The 27,283-nt window shown below is 38.4% G+C and overlaps 1 protein-coding gene and 1 non-coding gene across 37 annotated transcripts in view; one reads left to right on the top strand and one right to left on the bottom strand.

Moving 5' to 3' along the window:
* Positions 1–27,283, top strand: part of PTPRD (protein tyrosine phosphatase receptor type D) — a 2,318,035-nt gene that overhangs the window by 1,826,084 nt on the left and 464,668 nt on the right. The window lies entirely within an intron of this gene.
* LOC115836048 lies at positions 2,576–2,637 on the bottom strand. The gene has a single exon (XR_004031050.1). It is a non-coding gene; the product is annotated as a U7 small nuclear RNA (small nuclear RNA).

Raw genomic sequence — 27,283 nt, 5'->3', positions numbered from 1 at the left:
TACAGAATGTACCTAAACATAAAAGAATAATTCTTTTCATAAAAGAAAAGTTAATTGAACCTGGCTACATCTGCTATACCATCTTTATTAAGGAAGGCAGAAGTTGAAAGGGCAGCTGGAGTTTTCAGTTGGTTGCTAAGACTTTGAGCTTGATTTCTGGAAAGAGATAACAACAGACTTCTTTGCTAACATTACAGATACTAGGAATCTGCAAGGTAACACTTCCTTCCTCTCCACTACTGCCTGTCAACCAAATGCGTTCCTTTTCTTTTTTTATTAGGCTGACGTATTTAGTGCTTATATCTTCCAAACTGGACAATTCCAGGTCTCTTCCGGCAGGGAAACTTTAAAGAACCTCAGGGGTTACCCTGAGGCAGTTCTCTTTAATGAATTCTAAGCTGCCTCCTGGGATTCTTTCTTACACCAACTACAACAAAGCTGAAACACTTTCTAGCATTATCTGCACTAAGGTTCCTTGAGGAAACCTTTAAGGACAATGAACATGGGAAGTGATTGCTGCCAGACTACTGGTGATAATTATCTGTGTAAATAAATACATGCATTTATTTTAAAACAGACAAATTTGAAAGAGATGTTTCTTACAGATACCTGTGGACTCTGACATGTAGACAGAGTATTATAGTACCATAGGACTCTAATTAGTATTAAATAAAGCAATGCATGTGAAATTAATATAGTATCTAGGATAAATATGCTTAGTGCATTATCACTTTATTGGATGTTTGTATTAATCCTTATAATAACCCTGTAAGGAAAGCAGGCTGGGCTTGTGCATTCAAGCTTTACATGTGGAAGCTAGGCTCTGAGTCGTTACTGTGACTTCTCATAGGCACTTAAACTGCAGAAATGAGACTAGGACCTAGATACTCTTATAGTTCGTTGTAAATTTATATCAATGAGAAGTCTGTGACTAAAATAACTGTATTTATTAAATACGATCACCGAAGCACTAGTGGGAGCCAGTATTGCAGATTAAATGTATTTAACTACCTGTAAATTTCAAGAAGGCACAGCTTTCTTGTATGAACTGCAGAATTGCAACTCCCACCATCAACACTTAACATAGAGTAGGTGCTTAATAGACATTTGTTAAATGAATGGATGAGTAAAAAAGTCACAGCTTTTAGACAATATGCTATGCTAGCTTTCGAATGCAACAGGAAGCTATTCTTTATTAAAGATGGTTCAGAATGATTTGGGTGGATTTAAACATGTTTCATTTATAATCTTTTTCCTGTGAGTAAATATCAGAACTTCTCTTCTGATTTATTATGCTTAGGCCAGCAAACCCAGAGTTGTTTGGTTTTCCGTTCTCTGAATAATCCCTGTTTGAAAGCAGTGTTATCTGCATTCTTGGCACAGGGAATGGTAGGATGGTACTTTGGTATGATTCATACCGTTAAAAAATTTTTAAAGTGATTATTATCTTGATTATTTCTTAAAGAGTTTCTGGAGAACTGGACTTAATGATCCTAGGATTTACCCTACGTGATCAGGTTGTTTAGTTATTTTATTTAAAGATCCAATTTATTAAGACTTGATTGGGAAAAGAGACACCAAAGAAGAGAAAAGAAAATTTGATCCATAGATGTATACTTAGTCATATAAAATGTTCTAATTATCATATAATGAAGTAAAAAAGGAGAGAATTCCATTCTATAAAGCATAAAGGGTAGAATTCCATGTACGACCAGCATGAGACTTTGAGCTTTGAGTCAAGTTGCCATCTCTCTTGTAAGATAGATTCTGTTAAGGTTGAGGTCAAAGGATTGCTTGAGTCCAGGAGTTCGAGGCTGCAGAGAGCTATGATCTTTGCCACTGCACTCCAGCTTGGGTGACATATCAAGACTCTCTAAAAATGAAAAAAAAAAATTCTGTTAAATTTATTTTCTGAGAGTCCGTACTGTTCTAGACACTAAAGTGAATAAATACAAATATGAGAAGACACATTCTCTACTCTCGAGGACCTTGGAGTCCAACAGAGAGCCAAAGACAAATATGCAAATATCTTTAATACAAAGCATAGTGGGATAAATGGTTCAGCTTTTGCTCCTTGTGAGGTCAGTGAGAGGAAGATCACATGTAGTTGGTGCATGAGATAGAGCTTCACAGATGTGGTAGTGTTTGAGATAGTTCCAGAGAGTTTCTGCTGGATAGTGGGATGTTTGATAAGCAAGATAGAACCCTGTGGTAAGGGATCTCAAGGGTGAGGCGATCTTCATAGTGTGTGATGGTACAGAAAGGACTTTTCTTAAGTGCATCATATATCGATTAGCCATCATTTTTGCATATCATCAAGATTCTGTGTGCTGGCACCGAATAAACAAATTGAAGTTAAGCAATCTATTTGATAGCTTTGGAAAATGAATTGATGGTGGAAGAGTTTGGAACTCATGACTTTTCCTTTAAATGAGCTTTTCGTATTGTTGTACATTATAGTTATGGTGAGAAGAACTAGGAGTAAATCTCTTGGCCATAGGACAATCATATTAGGATTTACGTTCATTTGTAGCTTGAATTTATTTTGTTTTATTTATTTATTTTTCATGGTGGGGGGGGCTTTCTGGCAAAAACTGGAAAGCCTGCTAGACAAATTCAAAAAGAGCCGTAACACTATAGCTTGAATTTATTTTATAACATGATCAAATCTTGTGTGCTTTAAGTCTCTTGAATATGTACTAATAGTAAGGCATATCATGTTATGGCAGTTTTCAGTTTATCCCAAATGGTTGAGGAATGGACTGTTCCAATTAATCTAACATTATAGTAGCTAAGAGATTACAGAAATATTTTACTTGGGTTATTCAATTCCATAAACTAGAAAAAAACAAAAATTTTAACACGGAAAATACTCTGAATATAATTTGAATTGAATTTTATGTTTAGTTATTTAGAAAGCTCTTTCAAGTTCTAGTGATGTTTGAGTTTACCAATGAAAGTGTTTGTTATCCTTTATTTTCTAGAAAATAAATTATGGGAACTCGACATAATTCTGGATTAAGGAAATTTGAATGAAAATCAGAGCTTCCATGTTTAGTCTCCTGCGTAAATCTATTATGTGAATAAAATAGAAATTGTACTCATTTTCAAAGCCATGATTATCAGGCACATGATGATTTGATGTGATAAGTTATGGCTTTTAAGTTACTGTCATCCAAATCAAAAAGCCATAGATAACTGCAGAGTTTTTAAGAAATTAAATATTGGGAGGAGAGAAACAGTTAAATTCCGTATTTCTACTTGATAGTCACAAGTACTCTGATGACTGTTAAGTATTTTAAGCTGTGCAATACTCACTTACTGTAAGCTGCTGATAAATGTAATTCAGTGGGACCATTCTTACATCCCAGTGTCAGCCTACTGAAGAACATTTTGTATTAATGGTAAAGGTCAAATGTTTCACAGGTTTCCACTAGCCCCTGTTATAGAATACTGTTCAGTTTTATATATTTAAATATTTACCCCCCAAGGAAATTTGAAATATTAGATTCCAGTATAATTAAAATTTACTTAAAACTTGGCAATTAAGAATTAGGGCAATTCATCTCTAATTATCCCTTCATCTATATGTTTTTAAACATACAGATATAGATAAACATATATATTCCTAAACATCTATTGGCCTATAGCATTTTCTTCTGTGGCTACCAACAGTATGCACAGATTATTTGGAAAGGCTTAACTTGATAAGTTTTTGTTAGAAACCTAAACCTGCCTTTGTGGTCATCATATTTTATCATTTGGCACTTAGTTTCTTCAGAAGTGTTTTCCTATCGAAGTTAAAAGAACTTTGCTCCATAGTGTAACTATACAAGATAAAAAGTGCCTTTTATTTTTTTTTAAACATGCGACTTGGTGCATACTTTTATGCATTTTGTTTCAGCTTATTTTTCAAAATGAGAGTATATTAACAAATAATCTCCTCTAGATCTTATATATTACATAGTGAACAGTAGCATAGATTGCTTTAGATAACTTTGACTTTAGAATTTTACGCGTTTCCACTTCATAAATAAGACTTTGTTATAATTTTCTAACTCTAAAATTTTTGGACTGTCCTGAAAGGACATTGCAATCTATTATTACATGGGCTATGATTAAAATATTACTGAGACAGTGATAAATGATACATTGATTGCTGTTACTCCGTCTCCACAACCCAAAAGTTTTCATCTATCAGTCCAGTGACTGTGGTATTGGTGGTGGTATCCAGTGTGTGAAATTAATTCTCCATCATACTTTCTCTTGTGTAATTCCTAAGTAGGCTATTTAATTTTTTCATTAGCTGGGCGTGGTGGCGCACACCTGTAATCCCGCCACTTTGGGAGGCTGAAGTGGGCGAATTGCCTGAGGTCAGGAGTTCAAGATCAGCATGGCCAACATGGTGAAACCCTGTCTCCACTAAAAAATAGAAAAAAATTAGCTGGGAGTGGTAGTGCGTGCCTGTGATCCCAGCTACTCGGGAGGCTGAGGCAGGAGAATTGTTTGAACCCGGGAGGCGGAGGTTGCAGTGAGCCGAGTCGTGCCATTGCACTCCAGCCTGGGTGACAGAGTGAGACTCATCTCAAAAAAAATTTTTTTTCTTCATATAAAATAAACATAGGGGTGGATGATAATAATGTTTTCCCATTTTGGTAGTGCCCAAGAAATTAAAATGAAACCTTTAAATGAATGCTGAAGATTTGTAAAGGTTCCATTTTTGAGGCTAAGAGATGTTATGAATTCAAGAAATGTAAGTGCATGCCAAGAAGATAAACAACTTTGTTTTAAAATTGGGTTCCAAATAATTAATCAGCAGTACAAAAAAATTGACTTATGTTCCTTTGTATACTGTCACTCATTGACCATTTATCCCAAGGCATTTGGACTATTTGATGATTTTTTTTTCATGATCATAAGTTCATATGTAATTTTTCCCCAAATCCTGAGTCATTGCATTGTTGCTGCAATTATCTAAAATAACTTACTCCTCGGTTTGCTCTTTCTTGTTAAGTTCCTCTGAGGCAAGTCAGTGAAGTTAAAATCGCTTTGAAATCAAGACAACTCTGTAATTTATTTCTCATTTTAGGGGGAAGTTATGTTGCTGCCCTCAAATTTGGCTTCTGCTGGGGGCCATGACACATGCCTGTAGCTCCAGCTACTTGGGAGGCTAAGACAGGAGGATTGCTTTAGCCCAAGAGTTCAAGTCCAGCCTGGGCAACATAATGAGACCTTGTCTAAAAAAAAAAATAATAATTGGCCTCTGTGAATACAAATGTCACTAGAGAGTGTGAATATAAATGCCACTAGGCAGTCTACTGTAATTATTTGGAATTCTTTCAAAGTAGTGTGATATAGATAAAAGATGATTTTCTACACATTTTACCAGAGTGTAACCTAATGGGCAGCAGTATGTAAAATGGGCATAAGTATTATTTTATTTCCATATCCTCTGGTTCTTCAGTTGCGTCCCCTTTCTGCCTTAAGTTAAACATATTGCACTTCCATCTGCTATACACTATAGATGATTCACATTTATTTTTTGCAGTGATATTTTTTAAATGAGTTTAGGGAGCAGATGTTTTTGCATTCATACTTGCCTTCCTTTTCCTGATGTCTTTCCACAAATACGGGGGGAGAAAATGCATTGCTGCTGTCCTTGGTGAATTTTGCATATCTCTTTGATTCAGGCTGCTGCACTGTAATGCATGATAATGTGACAACTGCAGTCAAGTAAGACGTTTCTTTAGTTTCCTAGTACTCTATATCAATATCACAGCTGTGCTGCAGGGAATTGAAGAACTTCTTCAGCTCTTGGTAATTCTCTTTTGGGTAAAAGTGAATCCAGCCAGACCTCTTCCTCTGATAGCCTTCAATTTTGAGACTGATTTTAGACAGGTGGTTATGGATTTATAAATGAACTCAAAAATACAAACCTAGCTACATAGTGTATCTATAGCACACTTTCAGTATAGGTTTTTTTTTCTGTTCTAATATCCAAATAAAGCACTTGCGTTATTTTAAATTACATGCACAAATGTTGTCAGTCTTGTCTGTCTTTTTAAAAATGATGTCTAACAGAATTTTATGGTTATTTGGCAAACCTCTGCAAACAAAAGTGTTCTGAATGCAGGTGTAACTGTGTAGAGTAGGAAGAGCACTGGATTCAGAATGAGAAGACTTAGACATTGTCATATTTATTGCTTTATGGCAAATTATCCCAAACCTGACAGCTTACAACAGTATATACTTATTATCTCACATTTTCTGAGGGTCAGGAATCTGTGTAGTTCTGGCTCAGAGTCTCTCGAGAAGCTGCAGTCAGAATGTTAGATGGGGCTGCAGTCATCTGAAGGTTTGACTGGGGCTGGAGGATATTTTTCCAAGGTGGAAGTGTGTTGACCAGCATTCTTCCATTTTGGACCAAGGAACCCTCAATTCCTTATCAGTTGAGTTCCGCCATTGGACTGCTCACATGGTAGCTGGCTTATTCCAAAATGAGTGATCAAAGAAAGAGAGAGTAAGAGCCAAAGATAGAAGCTGCTTATAACCTAATTGTAGAAGTAACGTGCAATCATTTTACGGCATGCAGTAACCCTGTTACAATGACAGGGCTACAGACAATATGTGCATAGTTGGAAGCAGGGATAATTGAGGGCCAACCAAGAGGCTGGCTACCCAGGTATGAGTCATCTGTTTGCCCCTAAAGCTCTACAGGACCTTACATAGGTCGCCAGCTTCTTGAGCTTGAGTTTCCTCATTGGCAGCAGGGGCATTGTACCACTATTCCTACTGATCCCTTGAAATGTAAAGATCTTAAATGATGGATGTGAGAGCATTTTGTAAACGTGAAATAGCTCTAACTGTGGGGGTTGATTAAGGAATCATATTACTTTTTAGCAGTAATAAGAGGAAAGAAAAAAGAGGGAGAGAAGAATGGAGAGAAATGGAGAAAAGGAAAAAGGGCGGAAAAGGAAAGGGTGTCCTTTATGAGCAAGGACTAGAGGTCTTTACCTCTAGCAGAGGCTTCTGCGCCTTCTTTGATCAACAGTTAAATTTAATTGCTCACAAAATGTGTGCTTAAATATATCCTCAAGATATATAATTTCATTTTTTAAAGGATTAAACAACAATGGAAAGGCTATAACAAGCCCCTCTTCTCAGCTGGGGCAGATTTGAGTAAAATCAAATGAATTGAAGTCAGTAGTCAAGCTAGATTTCAGTCATCAGCACCAATGCTTCCTCATTGGTAGCCATTAGTATTTCCATAAGCCACTGACTTTGGCTCCGTATAAACTAGAATCTAGAAAGTGACTGCATTTATTATCATTTTTAATGTGTATGTTCTGGAACTCATTTCCCCTATGGATGACTTTCAGCTTCATTTTGTGGCATCCAATTTGTGAAAACATCTTCTTACTTTTAGAATCAAAGTAACAATCTCTATAGTACAATAGGTGACTGGAGACCATTTACCAAGTGGAGTCATAAGTACTTCAAATTCATGTGTCCAAGGCCAAATGCATTATCCCCTCAATCTACCCTCTGCATATACATGCTATATTGATAGTTATTTGACGAGGTCATTTTGACGTTGTCTAAAAACTATTTCACCTTTTTTTCAGCCCTTAAGAAATGATTGTGACAGATAATTTCACACATTCCCTCATAATTCTCACACATTTCTTGCTTCATTACCTATTCAGTCCCTGACCTTCACTCTAGCTTTTATCTGAGATCTGCGTCAGGGAATGTTGAAGGTCTGGCTGTCCATTGCAGGCATTCCCTGGCCTTAAAACACATTGTTTTCCCACATTTTGATTTGATCATTTTGAAATATTCCCTAAGTTAAAATACCTGGGTCAAAAGAGCTTTTAGCCTGTCTAGTATCCGTCCATTAAAAATGACTTCTCTTCACCAGTCACCTAGTTAGCCAGTCAGCATCCTCAGTCATCTCACGTTCCTTTCTTTCCCCTCAAATCTCATGTTCAGTCCACAAACCCTGATGATAGTAGCTCTGAAATTACTTTGAATTTCTCTCCTCCAGAATGGCTTGAACCTGGGAGACAGAGGTTGCAGTGAGCCAAGATCGCCCCACTGCACTATAGCCTGGGAGAGCAGGACTCTGTCTCAAAAAAAAAAAAAAAAAAAAAAAAAAAGGCTGGGCATGGTAGCTCATGCCTGTAATCCCAGCACTTTGGGAGGCCAAGGTGGGCAGATCATGAGGTCAGGAGTTCAAGACCAGCCTGACCAACATGGTGAAACCATGTCTCTACTAAAAATACAAAAATTAGCTGGGTGTGATGGTGCGCACCTGTAATCCCAGCTACTCAGGAGGCTAAGGCAGGAGAATCACTTGAACTTGGGAGGTGGAGTTTGCAGTGAGCAGAGATCACGCCACTGCGCTCCAGCCTGGGCAACAGAGTGAGACTCCGTCTCAAAAAGAAAAAGGAAAAGGAAAAAACAATTGTCTTCTCCTCTGCATTGTATTCTTTCTACATCCTTTGTCACTGTTTCTTTTTTTTTTTTTTTTTTTTTTTTGAGACGGAGTCTCGCTCTGTCTCCCAGGCTGTAGTGCAGTGGCACAATCTTGGCTCACTGCAAGCTCCTCCTCCCGGGTTTACGCCATTCTCCTGCCTCAGCCTCTCTGAGTAGCTGGGACTATAGGTGCCCGCCACCACGCCCGGCTAATTTTTTTTGTATTTTTAGTAGAGACGGGGTTTCACCGTGGTCTCGATCTCCTGACCTTGTGATCCGCCCGCCTCGGCCTCCCAAAGTGCTGGGATTACAAGCGTGAGCCACCGCGCCCGGCCGTCACTGTTTCTTATGTTTACCATTTTAATTTCTGTGTAATTGGCCTCTTTTAGGATTCTACTTTCTTCTGCCTTTAGTTCACTCTCTCCATAGAAGCCAGTTGCCTTAAAAATCCTGATGTAATCTTGATATTCACCAGCTTCAAATATGGTGTGAGTCTTTTATTGGCTATAGCAGCACTGCCCACTAGCACTTTCCTCAATAAAGAAAGCGTTCTGTATCTTCTGTTTTGTCCAATATAGTAAGTAGCTAGTAACCACACATGGCGGTTGAGTACTTTAAATGTGGATAGTGAAACCGAGGGACCGAATTTTTACTTTTAATTTTAAATTAATTTAAATAGCTTTGGATAGCGTAGGTCTATAGAATTAAGTACAACATTTCTATTTTGACACTACCCCCCTTTTTTTCCTTTCCCTATATACTAAGCAAATATACAAATTGTCTGTATCTAATGTAATATTTTGCAACCTTTTAACCACAATCCACACTAAAAAATGTTTTCTCTTGTGACTAAGGTATGCTTAGATATTCATACATGCTTAACAAGTATTAATTGATCATCTAGTATGTACAAAGCATTGTAGATATATCTATGAATAAAACAGATGTGGGCACCTGTAGTCCCAGCTACTCGGGAGGCTGAGGCAGGAGAATTGCTTGAACCTGGGAGGCGGCAGTTACAGTGAGCCGAGATTGCACCACTGCACTCCAGCCTGGGCAACAGAGTGAGACTCCATCTCAAAAACAAAATAAAACAAAAAACAGACAAGATTCCCTACTCTCCTGAGGCTAACACTTTATTGGACAAGAAAGACAATATATAATAAATAATAAATTTATTTACTTATTTTTTTATAAATGAGGCCAAGTGCAGTGGCTCACACCTGTAATCTTAATGCTTTGGAAGGCAGAAGTAGAAGGATCACTTCAGATCAGGGGTTGGAGACCAGTCTGGGCAATGTAGTGAGATCCCGTCTCTATAAAAAACAAAAAAAAATTATGCATAGTGGTGCGTGCCTGTAGTGCCAGCTATTCAGGAGGCCAAGGTGGGAGGATTGCTTGAGCCCAAGAGTTTGAGGCTGCCATGAGTGATGTGGCAGCACTGCAATTCAGCCTGAGTGACCCAGTGAAACCCTGTCTCAAAAAAAAAAAAAGCAAGTAAATAAATAATAAACACAATGAAAGTGAGTTGCATAGTATTGTATAGTGTATTAGAAGGTATAGTGGAATTTATCTGCCATTTCCATATGGTTCTTTTTGTGTCTTGTTTAAGAACTGCTTTCTACCCTCCAGATTCAAAGATATACTGTAGTCTTTTCTAAATGTTGTATAGTGTTAATTTTCACATTTAAGTCTTCAATCCACCTGGAATTTATTTTTGTATATGGTGTGAGACAGGGGTTGAATTCCACCCCCTCCCGATATGGGATGCCAATTCTCTGCTATTCTGGTTTTTTTTAAAGATGTTTCTGATTGTAACTCATTAAATTGATTTTTTTGCCCCTCAATAATAAGCTACTAGCAGTTTAAAAAATTGCTCTACTGTTTTGAAACCACCTCTTAAATGCCCAGTGGCATTTACATTGCCAATAACAGAATTTAAACTCGAACTAGCTAAAAACAAACACCAAAGAAGACAGGAGTGCTAATATGGGTCACAGAACCTTAAGGCAGGGATGCAGCCTTAGGAATAGATTGAAATTCTACTGCTATGTGTACATCAATTCATACATTTTTCTACAGAGCAGGTGAGTGGGAATTATGGCTACTAACAGTTCCTGAGCTTTACATATCATATATCCAACTACTGAAGGAAGTCTGTTTCTATTTGCATCCCACATTTTCATTGACACATTTGGGGTCAGACAACCACCTCTGTGCCAATCAGCTATGGTGGCTTCTGCTGCAAAATGTGGCAGATGAGAAGAGAGAACTTTTGTGCCAAATGCTGAAAAAACAATTCATTAGTAGAAGCATCAAGTATAATGTGTGTCTCAGGGTGCCTTTACTCATACTTTAATTGAGCCCGTAAAATGGCATCTTTGGTGATTCCTTTGGAGTCATCCTACAGGCAGTCAATTGGCTTCCTCTATGCAAATGCTTCTTACTGGCCTCTCACAGTACTGCTTCTTATAATAATTGAAATGACTCAGTCCTGTGTCTGTTTTAGCTGTGAACTGTGATGCATATGTATAGCTAGACAAAGTTATTTTTATGTAAAGTCATGTGACATTGATAAGGTCCAGTAAACGTTAAATTGGTGATGTAAGAACATCATAATATGTAAGACATCTTGCCTTACTGGATTAAATTTCCATGAACTTCCAAAGTTGTACTGCACATTGCATCAATTCCTGAGTAAACAATTGGTCGATAAATGAATTCTGTTCCTCAAAAGTGGGTTGGAAGCAATAGGATTGACTTGGGCTATTTTTCCTGATATTTTAAATTTGATTTTGCACTTGAAAACAGTTATGGCTAATTCGAATGATAAGAAATGCCATCAGTGTAGATGTTTGTTTTGATTTTCCTCCATAACTTTTCCTTTGCTAATTTTAAGGGAAACATTTTTAGGCTAAGTTAAAAAATATCATCTTGGCTGGGCGCAGTGGCTCATGCCTGTAATCCCAGCACCTTGGGAGGCTGAGGCGGGCAGATCATCTGAGGTGAGGAGTTTGAGACCAGCCTGACTAACGTGGAGAAACTCCATCTCTACTAAAAATACAAAATTAGCCAGGCGTGGTGGCGCATGCCTGTAATCCCAGCTACTCGGGAGGCTGAGGCAGGAGAATGGCTTGAACCTGAGAGGTGGAGGTTGTGGTGAGCCGAGATTGTGCCATTGCACTCCAGCCTGGGCAACAAAAGCAAAACTCCATCACACACACACACACACACACACACACACACACACACAAATCATCTTATATGAACCAAAAATATTTGGCTATGTTTTTCCATTATGGCCATGGCTACTCATAACCACTTTTTGCTTTCTTAATTTAGTTGTTCTAAATGAATTTTGAATGCAGAATAACAGATGTGATCAAGCACAGAATGTTTTCGATACATCCTGTTATTAAGAAAAAAAAATTCTCCCTTATTTTGATGTAGTGGAACATTTTCACAAAAGACAGTAACTGAACTGGATTCATTTACTTCTCAAAGTTAGCAAATCTTTTACTTCTCAAAGTTAGCAAAAAGCATCTTTTAAATGTAAATAACATTTGTAGATAGGGTTAAAATGAGTTTAAAAAAAGGTGATAGCTAGGGTGCAAAGGTGATAGCTAGGGTGCAAAATGCTTCCTTTCTAGAGGTTGAAGTTATAGTAAGCAAGATTATCCATCATTCAGTTGGAAGATGACTGGGGTGGAGGCAGCATGAGTTGTGTTGCTGGGGCAGACATGACATAAAGGGTAGAGTCAGTAGACATACTTGCAAAGATGTAGGGAAAGACGTGTTTCTTTCCTTATGAGACCTAATAGGGACCTCTCTCCTGTCTTCCTGTCCTGTCCCATCTCTCCTTCCTTCCTGTCCTGTCCCATCTCTCCTTCCTTCCCGTCCTGTCATCTCCACACGACTCCCCTCTAATCTCTCCTGCTCCCCTTCTCTACCTTCTTCAACTTTAGATATTTCACATATCTTTCCAGGGGGATTGAGAGAGATCCAGATGGATCTAGGCTTTATTCAATATCTTTTTTTTTAACCAATATAGATTATTGTGTACACCCCTGTCCTAGACATTAATAGACTAGAAAAAGGCACAAATTATACATGTCAACTGGGGGAAAATGAGAAGGTAAAACATTTTAAGATGAAGGGCAGGGAACAAATTGTCGTCATCAAAAATGAGGGCTGTTTATAGGGGGTTAGTACCCATTTTTAATATTGGAGAAATAATATTACTCAAAGCAGCTTTGACTCCATATTGCTGTTGCTCAAGTAGAGTAACTAGAAGCTGAGTAAAGCTAGAAGTTGTGTGTTGAAAGTGTTGCTAGAAAATTCTGCTTAAGCAGCATGAGTATCTAGCTTCCCAAGGTAACTATGGAAAAAGGATACAATAGCAACAGGAATGTGTAAGTTCTGGGCTGTTCAATATAGTTTTCTCAGGTCAGGTGTGGTGGCTTATGTCTGTAATTCTAGCACTTTGGGAAGCTGAGACAGGAGGATTGCTTGAGCCCAGGAGTTCGAGACCAGCCTGGGTGACATCGTGAGACCGTGTCTACAAAAAAAAGAAAATATTAGCTGGGCATGATGGTGAGCACCTGTAGTCCCAGCTGTCACTACACTGCAGCCTGGGCAGCAGAGTGAGACCCTGTCTCTAAATAAATAAAGTAGTTTTCTCACCATGCTTTATATTTCCTCAGCAGACACCTAGGTATCATAATTGAAATAAACATTTCCTTAAGTGGAGATACTTAAAATAGATTCACGCTCTGGGAATCATTTTCTTTTTGTTAATGAAAATACACCCCCCGCCCCCCCACCTTTTTTTTCCTGAAGATTCAGGTATAGAACTCCAAACTTTTTGACTGGGTTTGATGGCTCACGTCTGTAATCCCAGCACTTTAGGAAGCCGAGGTGGGTGGATGACCTGAGGTCAGGAGTTCCAGACCAGCCTCGCCAACATGGTGAAACCCCATTTGTACTAAAAATACAAAAATTAGCTGAGCGTGGTGGCGGGCACCTGTAATCCCAGCTACTCAGGAGACTGAGGTGGGAGAATCTTTTGAACCCGGGAAGCGAAGGTTGCAGTGAGCTGAGATGGAGCTACTGCACTCCAGGCTGAGCGACAGAGTGAGACTCTGTCTCCAAAAAAAAAAAAAAAAAAAAAAAAAAAAAAAAACCTCTAAACTTTTCCTTTTTTGTCTGTCTGGAACAAATTTCAAAACATAGTGCCTAATACGTGCAAAAATAGAAATGACCATGGCGTTGAACACATTTCAGTAATTGTTTTAGTTGAATTTATAGGATTAAAACAATTTCGGTGTTGACTATTTAACAAAATGAAACTCATACTTAACACAGGAAAGTTCAATTATCTCTGAGTCGTTAATTTATGAATGGTTCCGTGGCCATTTGCCATAGTAATACTGAATCCCTCCCACCCTACCTTGTTCATATTCTGGGTCAGTGTCTGAATTGCCACTAGCGGTGAACAATGTGTATGAGGTACACACACACACACACACACACACACACACCCACCACAAATTAAGCGGCTTCTCAGACTGCCTGTCTGGTGTTTGTTATCTATCTGTAGCAATTAGAAGTGATTCTGTTGGGCCATCTAAAGTGCACATTATAAAGGAAAAAGATTTTGCTTTTGTTTCCTTACTAGTAGCCATAGAAACTTTTAAAAACCATCTGTAATACATTACAGGAGAGTTTTTGTGTTCCTTATGCTTTTGCTAGTTTCTGTTTGTATTATCTGTATATTGACTATAACCTTAACTACCCTAGTTTGAAGCTTTACTTTAACTTACTGAACTTGAAGGAATTACAGATATTTTTACTCGATGGCCAGCATAACCACTCCTTGTTTATCCACAGTAGTTTTATATGGCTTCAGTGTGCTTTTATTTTTGTAATTTATTTGTTAAGCCGACTGGCAGTAATTCTGTGACATGGCTTTGATTGGGGAATTGTAGCTGGTAGCCACAGCCTAGCTGATGGTCTTTAATATGGAGGCAGAGGGATTGGCAGGAAGCAATAGTAAGGCGATTCACATTAGTTTCTTTTACTGCAAGTGTGAATACACACTATAGGTCATCAGAAGGATGTTCAGGATTTTTTATTGTTTGGACAGAACCATGACTGTGGATTTACTGAAAAGGTTCTTGTTCTCTTGCCTTTGTAGCTAATCATATGTAATACAAGTCACCTACTCCAGCCAGATTAAAACCATGCGTAATTCCTTTTGCACTAACTCTTACCATCTTCAATAGTGATGCCGGTATGATTGGGTTTCTATTTCATTGATTAGTGTTTTTTTTCCCTGTTATTCTTCATCATCTCCTTGTTTCAGTCTCTTTTAAATATGTGTTCCCTCTTACCAGATTTCTTTTCTTGTGCATATTTGTGTCTATACACCAAGTCCTGATTTTTGGTGGGCTGTGGGAGGCCTTGTTTTTTCTATTGAACAGTGTCATAAGGAGCCCAGCTGTTAGCTGTCAAGGGTTTTCTCTTTTATTAGTCTCAGAAGGCCGGACTGGCGGGGTGCAGCATGTTGGTACAAGATCCCAGCTGTTGTAATGGTGGGCTCGGAGTCCCTGATCATTTGAAACTTGAAGAAAAATTTGACCTTATCATGGCAGTTGTTTCTGTTTGTTCATTTGTTTGTTTTTGAGGGGCTTGCAGTGCAAGATAAAGAGATGTAAATGATAACTGTAAGATACGGAGGCAGTATAGAGAAAAATATGTGTTTCTGCTTTTCAAACTTTTTAGTAGCAGACATTTTTGGTATGGAGAGTTTAAGATACGGGGGGGATGTTAACTAATGTGGATGTAGGGAAATTTCTCATGGGATATCTTTATTTGGTAAGTGGGCTAAGCAAACTTAGCAAAATGTATTCACGTTTTAAAAACATGAGATAAGAGGTCTTTCTCAGAGGCACCCTCTTAAAAGTTTTGCCAAATTGAAAAGGTTCTGATGCTGTTTAATTAAAAGAAAAATGCAATAAAACCAGATTCTGTTTAAAGGGATTTTGCTTCTTTATGCAGCCTTGTCTTTCAAGTTCTCTGAGTGGCTTCCCTATGCCAGGATCCTTGGGAATAGTTTGATAAGCCGACGAAGTTATTGAATAAAGAGAATCATACACCTTAAGCCATGAAAATATCTGTCTTTACTTCATTGTGAAAGATTGACAGACAAGAACAAACGTAATAGCATGCATTTATGTTTAAGAAATGAAATTTATTTAAAACTGGGAACCTTGAGAGAAATGCTTGGTTGGGACTGAGTCATTACCCAGTTAAAAATAACCTTTCCAGGTCATGTCGTTTTGTTTGCCGCAGTGAAATAAGTTTATTTCAGCAGAATGAAGCCATTATTAGCTTGGCAGAGTCCACTTGTCAGAATTTTATGGAGCAGAACACCATTTGGCTGGGAAATTCAATAAATACTGTAATGTGAGAGGAGTTAAACTCCAAGGGCTGAAGGGGCAAAGAGTGGGGGATTTGTTGCTAATTCATTGTTTCACAGCTCCAATAAGAAAGCATTAGGATATATGACGAATTATCATTAGAGGTCAGGCGCACAACCCTTTTGTGAATTACCAAGGCAGCAGGACGTGTGAGTAAAATAAAAACTTTAAGTTGTGTTAGGATGTATAGCACTGAAGGGGTAACATAAATACTGAGTGTCTTGATGCTCAAGTTTTTTATTTTTCTTTTTTGGAGGGTAATATGTCTTCTTTACCTGCCCTCCTGCTCTATCTGGGAATTTGTAGAGGAATAAAATACAGTTGAAAAATCCTATGACAGTAGAATCCAGCCATCAGACCAGTACTGCAATATTGAAATGGAACTGAGCCATTTGTCATGTTAACAATCTGGGAAACCAAAGCAGTGGCCATTCTCAAGCACCAGTGGGCTTCACCTTGAGGTAGTGTGTTCGAATGACCAGGGTATGGTGAAACGAAATTCCTACTTCTGTCACAATGTCACTGTAGACAAGTTATGTAACTTAAGCAGGCCTGGGCTGTTTTATCTGTTTTATTAAAACGGTGTTAAGTAATAGTATTTACTCCATAGAATCGCTTGGGGATAAAATGAAAGAATACGTATAAAACTTTAGTACAGCATCCATCATGTAGCAAAATAAACAGTAATGACTTCGTACTTTTCAGTTGAATTTGAGTAGGAAACAACAGTCACTTTATGATATACAGAAAGTTACTAATACTGGGAAAAGTCTTTAACTTTGTGGGAAATTAATAACTCAAACATTGTGCTCTATTTATGTCATTATTCATTCACTTGTGAATGTCAATGTACAACTTTTTTATATAATTACAATCATTTTGAACTTTTTTTGTTCTGACTTTAAAATGGATTTCTTTATGAAAATTTCCATTCTTCGTTATGATTCATATATGACATTTTCGTGTTTAATATTCTGGTCAAGTTGATATGCTGTAATTTGCTCGAACTTCTTGTGGTGGGTTGTTGAATTTAAAACTGAAATTGAGTCTTGAGGAATGGGTAAGATTTAGTTGGATGGAGAAAAACTGCAAGGGTAGAGAAGAAACCTATTTTGAGATAAAATATCACTGCTTACCTATTTGGAGCTTTTCTGGCTATGTAGACTATTGAATTTCACATGAAAAAGAAGTGTAGGCCAGGCGTGGTGGCTCAGGCCTGTAATCCCAGCCCTTTGTGGGGGCCAAGGTGGGCAGATCACGAGGTCAGGAGTTCGAGACCAGCCTGACCAACATGGTGAAAACCTGTCTCTACTAAAAATACAAAAATTAGTCAGGAGGTGGTGTGTGCCTGTAATCCCAGCTACTCCGGAGGCTGAGGCAGGAGAATCACTTGAACCCGGGAGGTGGAGGTTGCAGTGAGCCGAGATTGTGCTACTGCACTCCAGCCTGGGCAACAGAGTGAGACTCTGTCTCAAAAAAAAGAAGTGTAAAGTATTTCTGTTTTCATGAGTGTCTCAGCAGTGAAATAGGTTGAGGGTTCCCTTTCCATTTACCTTGAAAATGGTGTTTTGCATATGTTTTAGCCATATGATGAAAAGAAATTGAGGATATAAAATTACAGTTAGATAGGAGAAGCTCAGGAGATGTATCGCACAACATGGTGACTACAGTTAATAACAATGTATTGTAAACTTGAAAATTGGTAAAAGAGTAGATTTTGAGTGTTTTCACCATAAAAAAGTTGTTGACTACAGTTAATAACAATGTATTCTAAACTTGAAAATTGCTAAGAGTAGATTTTAAATATTTTCACTGCAAAAAAGTGAGGCATAGATATTTTAATTAGCTTGATCCATTTCACAATATGTACATATATATTTTGTATATGTACACGTGCAATTTTATACCATAAACATTATGGTATATTTTATACCATAAACATAAAATATTATGTATATATAATACACATACATAATATACATAATATATATACAATTTTTGTCCATTTAAAAAATAAAAAAAAAAAAAGAAATTGAGGATGTCCACTTTCAACACCATACTTTTAAACTGACTTACTAGAATGTCTTATGGATGGACCATGAGCTGACCCACTTGCTGGCCTGTTAGGCATACAGAGTGACGTGGAAGGACCTTTCACAATGTGATAAGTTACTAGGACCTTAAATATAGAGAAGACACTAAACTTGTTTTGGGAAAAGGTACTCATTGTAATATGAAAGTATAGTTTGCATCATTTGCTTGTCAGCCTGACCTTCCTGCATCCCCTGCACAGTCTGATTAAGATTCAGAGAGCCTTGGAATTCATTTCATTAAAGCACTGCCCCAGAGTCCATTATTGCAAAATATTAGCATAGTGTTCCATGTGACCTTTAAAAGCTTAGAAAATGATAGAGTTTGACTATTTCTTTATTTTAGTGCTTTGGATAATGCTTTTTTCCTGTTTTCCTATGCTAATGAGTTGTATTCTTACTTTAAAACCTGCCTTCTGTTTTCAGTAAATCTTTTGACATATCTTTTCCTCAGCTAGGACACAGGTCTCCTGACTGTGTCTTTCTTCTTTCCCTTGCTTACTACCTTTATCTCCTAAGGGTATTTTCCTTGGAACTGGTAATTTTCACTCAAATGGATTAAAATGGATACCACACCACAGGCTTCAGAGACAGCTTTTAAGCCTTCTGGAGGAGTTGCCAAAGTCATTTAAAGAGCAGCCCCCCGACTCTTAAGATTCTTTAGATAAACAGTGCACCTCTGGACAGCTGATTGCCCCCTGCCAATGATAAATTCTCTTTCTTGTATCATTCCTTCAGTTTTAAAGTTGTACCAAGGCAAAGCCTTTTGCTGGTCATAAACTGCAGAATCTTTTAATCAGGGACTGGAAAAAAAAAAAAGTGGTTGGTGAAATTGGAGCTAACCATCCCCCATCCTCCTATTGAATTCTATTTGTAATTACAGTTAAACCTAAAGAGAAGATTTCTTTAGCATGTAATAGCTCCCCTGGGTATTTTTCACTGGAGCAGGTTAATTTATACTTACAATATCTGACCACAGCTGATCAATAGCAAATCTGTGATGTGCAGAAGGAAGCACTGGAGATACTGTAAGCAAACGTACCTCCACAATTGATTCACATACAACCACTTCCGAGATTATTTTTGGCACAATCTCCTTCCTTTTCTGGCATCTATAAACTGGGGTTTAAGGATGACTTATTTGTTTCTTATCTCAGGATTTTGAGGATAGAATATTTCTTGGCCTTGAAGGTCATGCATGATAATTCATGTTCACATGAGGTAGATTCTCAGGCCTTGCCTGAGTCTAGTTTTTCATTCTACTGACTGACACACACCGAGAGCCTGGCTCTGGGGTCGCTTCAGTTACCTCACAGGGAGAGGTACTGCTTCCAGTAGAAAAGGGCTTAAGTAAACAGTGGAATCCATATCTCTTAGGCAGTAGAAGATACTTTCCTCAACAAAGCAGAATTGGTCCTATGGAGCTTGGAAGTCATGGCCCAGGACCCAGAGCAAGAATGAGAGCAAAAAGACACCAGTGATCTTGTAGCATGAAGTCAGTTTCAGTGTTGGGCAGATTGGCAGCTAGTAATCTGTCCAGACACGGTGGCCAAGCACTTTGGCTTGGCCGAAACTACCACGGACATTTTTTGTTGGACTTCTCCAGTACCTCCTTCTCCCAGTGTTGCAAAATTAATCCTTCCGTGTCTGAGGAAAACATTACCTAGTCTCAAACCACTCAGGGGGCTCCTGATTAAATTAGAAACCTGAGTCTAGTAACAATGCTCAAATTCTTGGCTATTGTGTCTGCTGTGCCTAGGAGAACGTTGAGCTCGGAATCGGTGTTTAAGGAATATTTTTACATGTTTACACCTACTCTCGGGGAAAAGGGATGGATTGGTAAGAGTTCCTAAATTTATCGAATGAGAACCTCTTGAATAAATGGCCTAATCCTGTGTGGTGGAATAATTATCTAGAATTATTACTGAACACCAGGTATTATACTTTATAATTTTGTGTCAATAATTATGATGTATCTGGTGAATTTAGAGTAGTTTTATTTCCATTTGTTTGGAAAATGCTATTCTTAGTTTTTCCCCAGAAGGGAGATACTTTACAGATATTCTCAGAACTGGAGCACTGAGGGCTTATGACTTTGAATGTTTGACACTTTAACTTTTCCCTCACTAGGATTTTGATGTTACATTGTGCAGTAAGATGTAAAGAATATCGTAGTTAGTAACAATAATTATGCAGTTCACCTGGTTACCGCAGCTAATCAAAATCCAATGGAATTAGCGTCTTTGTAAGATAAATGACATCTCTTGTTGATCACACCCACAGTCCAAGGAGTATCCTTAGGACCAAAAAAAAAAAAAAAAAAAAAAAAATCGACATAATGTGTGAGCAAATATGCCTTCTTGGGCCCTGCTGACTGCAGCATTCACAAAACCCCACGATTTGGCTGAGTTTGTGGAACGCCAGCCCGAGGCATAGAAGCTTGTTTACTCTGCTGATTAAAAGGAAAGCTTGAAATGGCTGAGGAGATAGTGGCATCTCTGGCTCTGTGTGAGGGAGAGAGGAGCGGGGATGGGAGAATTAGAGAAAGAGAGTGGGCCTTGGTAGTGTAATTCCTAGTTGTAATAATACGTATGACAGTCTTTGGTGGTGAATGCTAGCTTTACATTCTTTCTAATAATTGGAGGGATAAAATTAAGATGGAAACCCAACCCTGGGACGACACATTAGGTTTTTTTGAAGCCCCGCCCCCCTCCCGGCCCCACCCAACCCATGACATGTGAAGTTGAAAAGGCTGACAGATAACTGAGAGATGTTTTCATCTCTAAAGGAGCGGCCGGGTAAGTACCTGGTTGCCTTGGTTAATGGTAGAAGAGGTTCCAAAAAGAAAAGAGCTGGAAAGGGAGAAGGAATTAAAATGGCTTCATATTGTATTTTGCTTAACAGATTCTTGTTGTTCGTTATTCGCTCTCTCTCTCTCTCTCTCTCTGTCTTCCTGCTGTTATTTTTCTGTCAGCCTTCTGCTGTGGGTATACTGTCTTTCCATCAGGGTATAAAGGGACTAGTTCTCCTCTCATCTCCTGTCTTTAGCCCAAGCCTTGCCTCTGACCTTCCCTCCACCTTCTTTTTCTCTTTGACCTTTACTTTTCAGAGTGGGTCTTAAATATGCTTTTACATGATTTAGAGGAAAGATATCATAAAGAATCATTGTGTTGCTTTTTAACACTGCTCTTGAAAAGTAATTTTCTTGTTGGTGGTAATAAAACACCTTCTACCATGTGTTGAAAAGTGTGGTAAATTCTTTACATGTGTTACTTCATTGAATCCATTGAGCGACCCTATGGGCTCTGTATTATATTGTTTCCCTTTTTATGTGATAAAACTGAAGCTCCGAGCGGATGAATATTGCAGCCACGGTCTCAGAGTGGACAAGTGGGAAACACTCCATGGCCTCCTAGTTTCAGTATTACTGATCTTTCTAAGCAGATCTCCTTTCTGCTTCCAGTAGAAAAGGGCTGAAGTAAACAGTGGAATCCACATCTCTTAGGCAGTAGAAGATGCTTTCCTCAACAAAGCAGAATTGGTCCTATGGAGCTTGGAAGTCATGGCCCAGGACCCAGAGCAAGAATGAGAGCAAAAAGACACCAGTGATCTTGTAGCATGAAGTCAGTTTCAGTGTTGGGCAGATTTGCAGCTAGTAATCTGTCCAGACACGGTCGCTCTGTTACCCAGAGGTGGTAAGAACTTCTCAGAAGTCAGAAGAGGCTGAGCCATCAGGAATACAACAGATACTGGCCAGGCAAAAGCCAAGACTTGAGGCCTAAGATAAATCAAAGAAGAAAGGAACTTTGGTGTCTCAAAAATATGATAAAAAGGAAAATTATCTCAAGTTTTAAGAAGGGAATAATCGTTATTACTAATTTTGGCTCGTTGTAGTGAAATGTTACAGTTTGCCAATCAGTTTAAATTGTCTAGCCTGTGGCCATCACGCTGGCCTTAAATTAGAATACATACATACATATATATGACATAAAACCACCTAAACAGTAAAAAGTAGCATGAACCTTTCAGATGGAAATGTAATGTCTTACCACAGAGCAACAGTAGTTTCTAATCTGAGAGTCTATATCTGAATTACTTCTTCTGAGAAAGGAAGTAACCAATCCTAGGCATTATATTTTGTTTTGAAAGCATTGTTCTGGAAGACCCTCTGTGGATTGGTTAATAAATACCTCAGGATGGACCCCAAAATTTCTTCTGTTGTGTAGAGGATGTTTTTCATGGTGGGTTGTAGGAAGGATTTTATGTGAAACTACGATTTGATAAAAAATGAGAGGTAATCACTATGCTTTGCTCCAGTCATTAAAATTAGGTCCCATAGGATCGTATCTTTGGTAAAATGAATACAGGACTACATAAATCAGGAAGTGCAGTAAATAAGGATTTCAATACAATTTAATATATGACCAGCTCTCTTTTACCACTGACCTTCATACCACTGCATGTTTACAGATGTGTCATTTATTTAAGATTGCTGGCCGGGCGCGGTGGCTCATGCTTGTAATCCCAGCACTTTGGGAGGCCGAGGCGGGCGGATCACGAGGTCAGGAGATCGAGACCATGGTGAAACCCTGTCTCTACTAAAAAAATACAAAAAAAATTAGCCGGGTGTGGTGGCGGGCGCCTGTAGTCCCAGCTACTCGGAGAGGCTGAGGCAGGAGAATGGCGTGAACCTGGGAGGCAGAGCTTGCAGTGAGCCAAGATTGCGCCACTGCACTCCAGCCTGAGCGACAGAGTGAGACTCCGTCTCAAAAAAAAAAAAAAAAAGATTGCCAAGTGTTGGATTGACTTACAAAAATTAATGTATGACCCACTCAAAATGGGATACACATTCTCAGGACAGTTTTAGGCATCTTAAAAAGCAAATGCACTAGCTCTAAAGTCTTTCCTAGATTATGAAATTTCCTTTGACAGAAAACATAATCCACAAAATTGTCTTTATATTTTGAGGAAGGAGGTATGGCAACTACTTTCAAAATTATGTAAAAATGCCTTGCTCTTAACTACTACTAGTTTACATTGATGTCATTTTTCTTTAATGCTCATTTTTTTTCCAGAAGGAAATACAAAAGACAAATGTGTTAATTTGTCGACCAGTTGGGTAATACCTCTGTTTAAATTTCATTGTTAAGCATACTAGTTTAACAAAAAAGTTTAAATGATAATTTACTCTTTGGGAGGTGGAAGCCCAGGAGTTCAAGATCAGCCTGGGCAACATAGTAAGACCCCCATCTCTAAAATACAACAACAAAAAATTAGGCGCAGTGGCACACACCTGTAGTTCCAGCTACTCTGGAAGCTGAGGTGGAAGATCTCTTGAGGTTAGGAGGTCGAGGCAGCAGTGAGCCGTGATCCTGCCACTGCACTCCAGCCTGGATGACAGAGTAAGACCATATCAAAAAAAAAAAAAAGTATATATATAAATAGAATATATTTATATACATACATATGTATTACATAATATATATTATACACATGTATTATATAATATATATTATACATATGTATTATATAATATATATTATACATATGTATTATATATTTATATATTATACATATGTTATATATATATTATACATATTTTTTAAAGGGTAGGACTTTAAAAAAATAGCCTATTCTAAAAATTTAAATGTATTTGTTTCTAAATGGAATCCCTGCGTCTCAAAAGTCCTGTTTTGTGGCTATCACTCATCCTGCTGCTAAAATAATCTTACAGAGCCCATTGGATCACCCCCATCATTGCTTTCATTTTAGTGAATGCTTATTCTTAGGCTGGGTGCAGTGGCTTATTCCTGTAATCACAGCACTTTGGGAGGCCGGCAGATCGCTTGAGCCCAAGAGTTCGAGACCGGCCTGGGCAACATGACAAAATCCCATCTTTACTAACAAAAAATTAGCCGGACATTGTGGTGTGCACCTGTAGTCCCAGCTACTTGGGAGGCTAAGTATCAGGATCTCCTGACCCTGGAGGGTCAAGACTGCAGTGAGCCAAGATTGTGCCACTGCACTCTAGCCTGGGCGATGTGAGTAAGACCCTGTCTCAAAAATAAAAACAAAAATGCCTACTTTTGAGGTGTCTAGTTTAACTTTGACAACATCCCATTTTACCCACGGCAAACTGAGCATTAGTACAGTTGTATGCCTTGTGCAGGGTCCAATCTCACCTTTTCACTCTCCCAAAATCAGGGTGCAGTCCTTCTACTCTTCCATCCTGGGACCTATAATTATTTTTAGTTATTGAGCCAAGGAAATTCTGTGATAGTCTCTGTGAACATTTGTTGTTGTCTGCTTTTAAAAATCAAAGAAAATGAAGCACCACCAAACCAAATCTTCATCTTTTTAATTTTAACTCATAGTTTCAAAGCATTTTTGGATTCACTCTCCATGAACTTTACCTACTGCTAGGATTTAGGACTCGCCCAGCCTAAATGAAACATCAAGCTGTTTATGTGAATAGTAGTTTATATCATTGATACCATTCTTCATTCCTGCAGATTATTGCATCTTTTTTTTTTTTCCATTTTTAAATTTTATTTTTTAGAGAGACTTGGCCTCACTATGTTGCCCAGGCTGGTCTTGAACTCCTGAGCTCAAGTAATCCTCCTGCCTTGGCCTCCCAAAGTGCTGGGATTACAGGTGTGAGCCACCATGCCCAGCCAGGTTATTGGATCTTAGAAATTAGTGGTTTATAGTTGAGATAACACAGCATCATGCAAAATGCCCATGCAGTAAACCTGCACATGTACCCCTTGACTCTAAAATAAAAGTTGAAATTATAACAAATAATATTTGAGATAATAGAAAGTACGTGTGGCTAAGGCCTTTCCAGTTTTTTTGCTCCGAATCCAAAGCATTAGTATATTCCATACCTGTTATGTACCGCATCTCACCTAATTTTGGCCGTTCCAGGGATATGGCTTTACTCTACGTATTATGCAGAGAGTTCAAAGTTATCCATCCTTGTTTATTTCCTAGTCCACAGCAAGAAGACTATAGCAGTGTCCCCAGTCTTAGCCTCAGGAAGCATGAAAGCTTAGGCAACATTTTAATTAAATGTTGCCCCAGGGCTTTATTCTTGCTGAGAAAGTCAACAAAGCTTAAACAGACCATATCAGAAAAAAAGACCCCCCTGAAATGTTGTTTTTAAAAATTATGCCTCACCTTCTGCTGTTTGCTCTGAAGTATGAGATTTTTTTAATGATGTATTTTATTTTAAATACCAATACAATTAATTGATTCAAAGTTCATTCCAAAGATGTTAGTACCTGCTTCAGTTAAGGCATCACTGGACATAGCAATTAATGGAGACTTGTGGGTTATTATCTGGCAATGATGCCCGATCAAAAATTGTTCCCTTCTGTTGCCATCCCTAGTACAGGGTGGTAGAGACTTTAATTTTTCCTTTATATTCACTATATTTTCAATTGAAAATATGCCACCATATAATGAAATATCTTCGTAATCAACATTTGAATTACTGCTAACCTCTAATATATTTTCTCCCTTTAAAGTTACTTTTCCTGGCTGGGCGCAGTGGCTCATGCCTGTGATCCCAGCACTTTGGGAGGCCGAGGCGGCGGGGGGGGGTGGGGGGTCACCTGAGGTTGGGAGTTCAAGACCAGCCTGACCAACATGGAGAAACCCCGTCTCTACTAAAAATACAAAATTAGCTGGGCGTGGTGGTGCATGCTTGTAATCCCAGCTACTCGGGAGGCTGAGGCAGAAGAATCACTTGAACCTGGGAGGCGGAGGTTGCAGTGGGCCGAGATTGCACCTTTGCACTCCAGCCTGGGCAACAAGAGCAAAACTCTATTTCAAAAAAAAAAAAAAAAAAAAAAAGTTACTCTTCACATGCATTTTGGTTATGCATGTGTAACATTGTTGCATTTATGTTACCTTATAAAATCCTTTGCAAGGTCTCTAAAGCTCCCTGTTTTTTCTTCTTCATCTTGTCAGCTCTCTCCTGTAATCTCTAATCTTCTACCTTTCTGAAGGCACTGAGGTCTTTCATGTTTTAGGATTTTCTCTGTAGTGTTTGTATTAAATAATATGTTATTCAAATTAGCAATTGAATCCAATTTCTTATAAGGTATGCTACCTAAAAAAGGCATCCGGACGTTGAAGGAAACCAAATTGAGCATATTGGTTGAAAATCTATCATGTCAGTTAAGATACATTTATCCTGTGCACCCCAACTTTTTGACACCCTGTATTATCCCCATTTTACAAATGCGAAAACATATCTGAGGAGCTTGTCCAAGGTGAAGAAATAGATATTTACATAGATAGCTGTGGTACAAAGTAATGGGCACTGTAACAGGAGATTGGATAATAGATGCCTCCTTTGCGCATTGAGGAGGGTTGCCTAACTCTTCTTTGGGTTGGAGTCAGGAGAGAGGGAGAAGGTAGCTGGAAGTGTGTCATGTAAGGAAAGCTTCACAGACATTACATTTGTGTTGATCACTCATGAATGAATAAGACTTTCTCAGTAGCCAGGGCAGGAAAGAGAGTTCTAGACAGAGGAAACAGCATGTGCAAGTGTAATGAAAGAGTATTTTGTATATTTGAAACTGCAATTATTTTATTTTGAATCATAGTTACTGTAAACAAGTGACAAGATTAGCTAGCAAAGTAGATAAGATTTAAATTATGAAGTCAATTTCTAAATCAATGTAAAGAGCTTGGAATTTATTTTAATGATGGGAATTCAATGAAGTGTTTTAAGCAGGGGATTTACATTATCAGATTTTTGTTGTGGAAAGATAATTCTGACTTCAGCTTTGAGCAAGTGGGATAGGGACCAATTTATTCTCCTGCCTGAAACAAGCCATAAAACAGATAAAATACATGAAACTATGGTCCTCAAGACATGGGACTTTAGGTCCTGAAGTACAGTGCCCTCTGAGTGATGAGAAACCAAGAAGCGAGTACCATGATTGCCTCAGCTTACTGCGTGGAGAGAGTTTCTAGGGTTTAAAGAGAAGAGATCAATTAAAACTTGGCAGACTCCTGAGTTGGGAAGATGGGGCCGAGTGTCTGGGGAGGCTAAGGCAGCTGGATTCTGCAGGACGTAGTACCAGGACAAATAGCTATACAGAAAGAGCTCTGGAGATCTACAGAGGCTTCCTCTGTGGTTGATATTCAAGAGAGTGCTGACCAGCAAATGCATGTGAACAAACTACCCAAGGCTGGGGAAAGAACCACTCAAAAAGGCTG

Source organism: Nomascus leucogenys, chromosome 1a (assembly GCF_006542625.1).
Source record: "Nomascus leucogenys isolate Asia chromosome 1a, Asia_NLE_v1, whole genome shotgun sequence".
In the NCBI taxonomy this organism is placed as follows: Eukaryota; Metazoa; Chordata; class Mammalia; order Primates; family Hylobatidae; genus Nomascus; species Nomascus leucogenys.
This window is presented reverse-complemented; position numbering and strand designations above follow the sequence as displayed.